General features: G+C 59.5%; 1 pseudogene; it reads left to right on the plus strand.

Annotated features, from left to right (window-relative positions):
* Positions 1 to 3,348: 3,348 nt before the first annotated feature.
* LOC148218046 (class II histocompatibility antigen, B-L beta chain-like) lies at positions 3,349 to 5,465 on the plus strand (annotated as a pseudogene).
* The last annotated feature ends 563 nt before the right edge of the window (positions 5,466 to 6,028 follow it).

The raw sequence follows: 6,028 nt of genomic DNA on the forward strand, positions 1-6,028 counted from the left end.
ACCCCAAGAGAATATTTTGCTTTCACAGCATCCCTCCAGGAGCCACAGTCCCTTCACAGAGCAAGCAAGAGAACAGCACAAAATCCTGGGCTGTGTCAGCAAACAAAGGGAGTTCCAGGCTCCACTGCCACAGACGCCCTGCTCGAGGGAACAGAACCCCCCAGGCCTCATTGCAAACGCCTCGCTGGCTGCAGACACCCCCTTTTCCAGCTGCAGCTGCTGGCAGGAGCTCTCCCAAACCAGTGATGTCTTCATGGCAATTTGGTTACAAAGTCAACTCAAAGGTCCAGAGGAAGAACAGAAAGCACACAGCAAGCCCAAAGCCACAGATGCTGCACCGAGATAAAACCTCGACTTACTTGCCAAGTGAGTTAAAAAATACCCCGAATAAGCCACAGAGTACAGAGTGCAAACTGCAGCAACCACTTGCTGGATCATTGTGGCCGCGCTGCACACGTCTGCAGGCTGCACCCCTGCAGGCACACACGGACACGGGTCAGGGCTGGGCTGGCTGCCGAGAATGCCTCGGGCAGGAGGATCCTCCGGCAGTCAGCAGGCACCCAGAGCCTCTGGGCACTGAGGCCTCTGTGTCCCACAGCAACGGGAGCACCACTGGGATGTGGCAACGCTCCTGTGACATCACAGCAGCAGCTCACGGAAAGAACGCTTGGAAGGTTCTCTATGCCCCAAAGGAGACAAAGAATCCTCCAGGGCACAGCCTACTGCCCGAAGGATCCAAGAGGAACTCTGAAAATGCAGCAAACAAGGACACCCCATAGTCCAGCCTGAACACTGAGTGGGAACAAGGAAGGGACAAAACCAAAGGAAACGTGACCTTTAGTCACTGATGCTTCTGACTAAAACCAGCAAGGCTTGTTCCATCTTGGATCTTTGTTCTAGTTCTAAAAACAAGCAAAGTTCTCCACTCTCAATTTACAGAATGGAGAAACTGGGGAGGAGGTGGGATTAGGAAGGAGGAGGAGTAGGAAGAGGAAGATAGGAAAAGGAGGAGCAGTAAGAGGAGGAGCAGGAGCAGGCAGAGAAGGAGAAACAGGAGGTTCCTGTGCCCCCCGTCGCCCCCACGGCATCCTGCAGGTGAGCGGGGAGGGAAAGCTGGTCCCAAATCTATCGGGGGGTCCCTGAGAGGTTTTTTTTTTATTGGGGTGTGTTTGGAGCTCGCAGATTGAGGAATTGAACCCCAAATATCGCCTGGCATCCCTGGGAGGTTTTTTTCTGTGTGTATGTTTGGATCTTGCAGGACCCCAAAGCTGAGCCCCTTGGGGGAATCTTCTGGGGGTCCATGTGGCCATTGCCCAGTGTCGGCAGGGGGGAGGACATTGGTCCTGGGGACCCCGGGAGAGCAGAGGAGAGGAACCCCTGGGATCTCCAGAGTAGGGACAGCAGAGAGGGGTGATCTCCAGCAGCCTGGAAAGGGGGGGAGTCTGGAGAGGAGGGACCCCTGGGATCCCAGGGATCTCAAAGTGAGGCATCAGTGAAGAAGGGACCCCATGGACCCCCAAAAGCCCCTGGATCATCCCTAAGCAGGACCCTGGAGAAGGGGGAAACCCTGGAGCCATTGGACCCCCATCATCCCAGGGAAGAGAAACCTCTGGAACCCCAAAGTGGAGAGATCAGAGATGGGGAACACCTTGGAGGGTTTTTTGTGGCTGAATCTTGATATTTTGGAGAATTTCATGGACGCAAGACACCTCCTACATTCTAGAGATGGATTTGGGCAGGAGGAGCCCCCAGCCCGAGGAGCCCCCACCTTGTTTTTACCCCCAAACCAGGATTTGTCATTCCCAAGCCACGGCTGGATGGAGGAGGAAGATAATCCCCACAAGTGCTTGGAATGTGAGAAGAGCTTCCACTACAGCTCCCACCTGAGGAAACACCAGAACATCCACACTGGGGAATGACCCTATGGGTGTGGGAAATGTGGGAAGAGCTTCAGCTGGAGCTCCAACCTCACCAAGCACTGCTAGATCCACACCAGGGAACGGCCTGGAATGTGGGAAAACCTGGAATGTGGAATTCTGAGCTCATCACCCATCAGCACATCCACTCCAAGGAGAGGCCAGATCGAATGATGGAGACACGAAGGGACCCGGAGCTCTCACTTGACCCGACACGAACGGAGTCACCACTAAGGGAAGCCCTGTGAGTGCCCCGAGTGTGGGAAGAGCTTCGTGCTCTGCTCCAGCTCCATCCCCCATGGGAGGATCGGTGTTGGATGATCCCCAGTGATCCCCGTTGGGCAGAGCCCTGGTGATCCGTGGTCCTGGTGATCCCCGTTGGGTGGGAGGAAGCTATTGGAGAGATTTCTTTCCCTCCTCTTTATGTTGCTGTGATTTGGTTGGTAATAAATTCCCTCGCTGTGCCCAGGCTGGGTCTGTTGTTCCCGTGCCGGAGTTTGCTGAGGGATCTCTCCCGGTCCTTATCCCCACCCAGGAACCCTCGGTTCCATTTTTTGTCCCCTGTGCGGCTGCCGAGGGCAGGGACAGAGCGGCTTTGGGGGGTGCCTGGCATCGGGCCAGCCCTCGCCATGGGCACCCTGAGATCCCGCACCCACCTGGGCACACATTTCTGGGCACACCTGAGCTCCCACCTGCCCAGCGTCCCACGGTTCCCCCTCCGCAAAGAAACCCCACCCGGGGCTGCGATCCAAAAGCAGCCGGAGCGCGCTGCGGCAAATCAAAGTGCGAAGAGTTGATGACTCATCAGTTGCCAGGGGCAGCCTCAGAAAAACGGGTCCCCAAAAGTGCTCTCAGCCAATCAGAGCGCGCGGCGCTGCTGAGCCCGGCCCTGCTCCGGCCTGGTGCTCCCAGTGCAGCCCCAGCGGCTGCTGTGGGGCTGGCGGCACCGGCTGGGCGCTGGCCACGGGGCGAGTGACGGCAGCTGGGGCCCTACTGGTGGTGCTGGGAGCCCCCCCTGGTGCGGGCGCGGAGCTCTCGGGTGAGCGGGAGGGGAGAAGGGGGAAAAGGGGGCAGTGGGAGCCCGAAATGGAAGGGGGAGGAGGAGGAGGAGGAGACCCCCCAAAGGACGAGCGGGAGGGGCTGAGGATTGGGGGAAGGTGAGGAAGAGGTGGGAGAGGGTGGGAAAGTGGGGAAAAGGGGAGGGTGGGACCTCAAAATTGAGCGGGAGAGGGTTGGGAATTGGGAGAAATGGGTGGGAAAGTGGAAGGAATGGGACACCAAAAGTGATTTGGGAAGCGGCTGGAGGTGGGAGGGGAGAGGAAATTGGGGGAAGGGTGGGAAAGAGGAAGTGGGAGCGCGGGCAGGAGGGTCCCATGGCGGCCGTGGGGCACAGGGGGTGCGGGGTGGGGATCCTGCACACACAGCGGTGTTCCAGAGGATGGGAAAGTGCGAGTGTCACTTCATTAACGGCACGGAGAAGGTGAGGTTCGTGCTGAGGCACATTTACAACCGGGAGCAGCTCGCACACTTCGACAGCGATATGGGGCTTTACGTAGGGGACACCCCGCATGGGCAACAACTGGCCCAGTACCGAAACAGCGACCCGGAATTACTGGAGTATTATCGGGCTCAGATGGACACGTCCTGCAGGTGCAACTACGACTTGTACGCCCCGTTCCTCGTGGAGCGCAGACGTGAGCGTGGGGCAGAGCGTGTCCCCTCGGGCCCTGCCCTGGCAATGACCCTGGAGCCCCTCAAAACCTCCCTGGGAATCACCCCAGAGCCCCTGGCGTGCATGTGCCGATTCCCGGGGCCTCCCATCCCTCCCAGTGGCCCCCGTGGCTCTCCCAGTCCATCCTGGTGCCCCCCCGCGTGTCTGTCTCATGCATGGTTGGAACTGACGCCTCTCAGCCAATCAGAGCGCGGCTCTCTGGTGACTCATCAGTTGCCAGGCAGATCCGCAGCGCCGAGTGCCCCGCGCTGGACTCGGCCTCCCAGGGCCGGGCGCTTTTCCCCCAGATCCTCCCAGTGCTGCCCCAGTACCCCCCAGTGAGGCCCCAGTCCCTCCCGCACCTTCTCAGCCCATTCCCAGTCCATTCCGAGTCTGATCTCAGTTCATTCTCATTTCAAACTCAGACCTCTACCCACTCTCCCAGTTCCCTCTCAATCCATTCCTGTCTCTCCCAGTCCGCCCCCAGTGTATTCCCAGTCCATTCCTAGTCCCTCCCAGTCTATTTCCAGTCTCTCCTAGCCCATTCCCAGTCCTTCTCAGTTCCACACCACCCCTCCCCTCTCTCTGCCAGTTCCCCCAAGCTGATCCCAGTGCGTCCCCACTCTCTCCCAGTGCCCCCCAGTGTCTCCATCTCGCTGGTGCCCTCGAACTCCCAGCCCGGCCCAGGCCGCCTGTTCTGCTCCGTGATGTACTTCTACTCTGCCCACATCCATGAGATGGTTCCAGGGCCAGCAGGAGCTCCCGGAGCACGTGGTTGCCACCGACGTGGTCGCCAACGGCGAATGGACCCACCAGCTCCTGGTGCTTCTGGAAACCACCCCTGGCTTGGGGTCAACTACACCCGCCAGGTGGAGCACGTCAACCTGGAGTAGCCGCTGAGACAGCACTTCGGTACGGGGGAGGCACTGGGATGTGCTGGGAGTAACTGGGAGGGAGTTGGAGAGAGCCTGGTCTAAATGGGGAGAGGGCCTCGGGGTCTGGAAGGGCTGGGAAGGGATTTGAAGGATGCTGGGGAGGGGGTTATGGAGTTGCGGAGGTGCTGGTGGGCACTGGGAGGGAGTTTGGAGGTGCTGGATGTAACTGGGAAGGAGTGTGGGGATGCTGAGTGTAACTGGGAGAGTGCTTGAGTGAGTCTGGAGGGGATGAAAGGAGACTGGGGATGGAAAAGCAGGAGTTGGAATGACGTTAGTTGTACTGGAAAGAGAGTGGAAGGGTGCTTGGTGAGTCCCGGAGGGGCTGGGAAGGGACTGGAAAAGGTTTTGGGGGTCCCGGAGTAGTGGGGGGAAAGTAGGAGGGGGCTGTGAGACCCTGAGAGGGACAGGAGGGGCTTTGGTGGGTCCTGGAGAGGCTGGAAAGATATTAGGAGGAGGTTAAAGGGGGCCCTGGGTGGGCTAGGGGGGATTGGGAGGGTGCTTGGAGGGTCTCGGGGTGTCCATGACAGGTTTTGGGGGTTCCTGACCCCTGTAGACCCCCAGAGATGCCACCAGACACCGCCCGCAGCAAGGTGCTGATGGGGATCGGGGGCTCCGTGTTTGGCTTCGTCTTCCTGGTGCTGGGGCTCGGCTTCGACCTGTGAAAGAAGATGGGGGGGGAGGTGTCCCGGAGCGTATGTGCTCCCCCTGAGGCCCCCAACCGGGTGTCACCCCCTTTTCTCTGCTCTACTGAGCCAGCAGAGGCTTCAGCCCCGCCCTGTGGCCTCCGACGCAGCCAGGACCCCCTGCTCCGATCCCACACTGATTTTGGGGGTGTCGTGTGTTCTCCTCAGCCCCGCTGGGAGCCCGGCTGCGCCCAGTGCTCCCAGTAAAGTTTCCCAGTTTCCGCAGTCCCCTTTATTGTGGGGTGAGACTGGGGAGGGACTCGGGGGGACCCCGCGGGGGGATCGTGACTGGGCGGGGAGGGTGGGGTCCAGGTGGGGAACACTGGGTGCTGCGGGTCTGCCCGGCAACCGGTGAGTCATCACAGCTGCTCTCTGTCATTGGCTGAATCTTCTTCATCGCATTCTCCGATTGGCTGAGGAGAGGCCCGGGAGTTGAGAGAAGGAACAGGAGAGATCCCGCCCCGAGCACCGGCACGGGAACAACAGAGCCAGCCTGGGCACAGCGAGGGAATTTATTACCAACCAAATCACAGCGGGACAAGGAAAAGGGAGAGAAATCTCTCCAACCCCTTCCTTCCACCCAACAGGGATCACCAGGACCACGGATCACCAGGGCTCTGCCCAACGGGGGTCACTGGGGATCATCCAACACCGATCCTCCCATGGGAGATGGAGCTGGAGCAGAGCACGAAGCTCTTCCCACACTCGGGGCACTCACAGGGCTTCCCTTAGTGGCGACTCCGTTGGTGTCTGGTAAAGGTTGATCTGTCAGAAAAGCTCTTC

Source organism: Sturnus vulgaris, unplaced genomic scaffold (assembly GCF_052056855.1).
Source record: "Sturnus vulgaris isolate bStuVul1 unplaced genomic scaffold, bStuVul1.hap1 Scaffold_195, whole genome shotgun sequence".
Lineage (NCBI taxonomy): Eukaryota > Metazoa > Chordata > Aves > Passeriformes > Sturnidae > Sturnus > Sturnus vulgaris.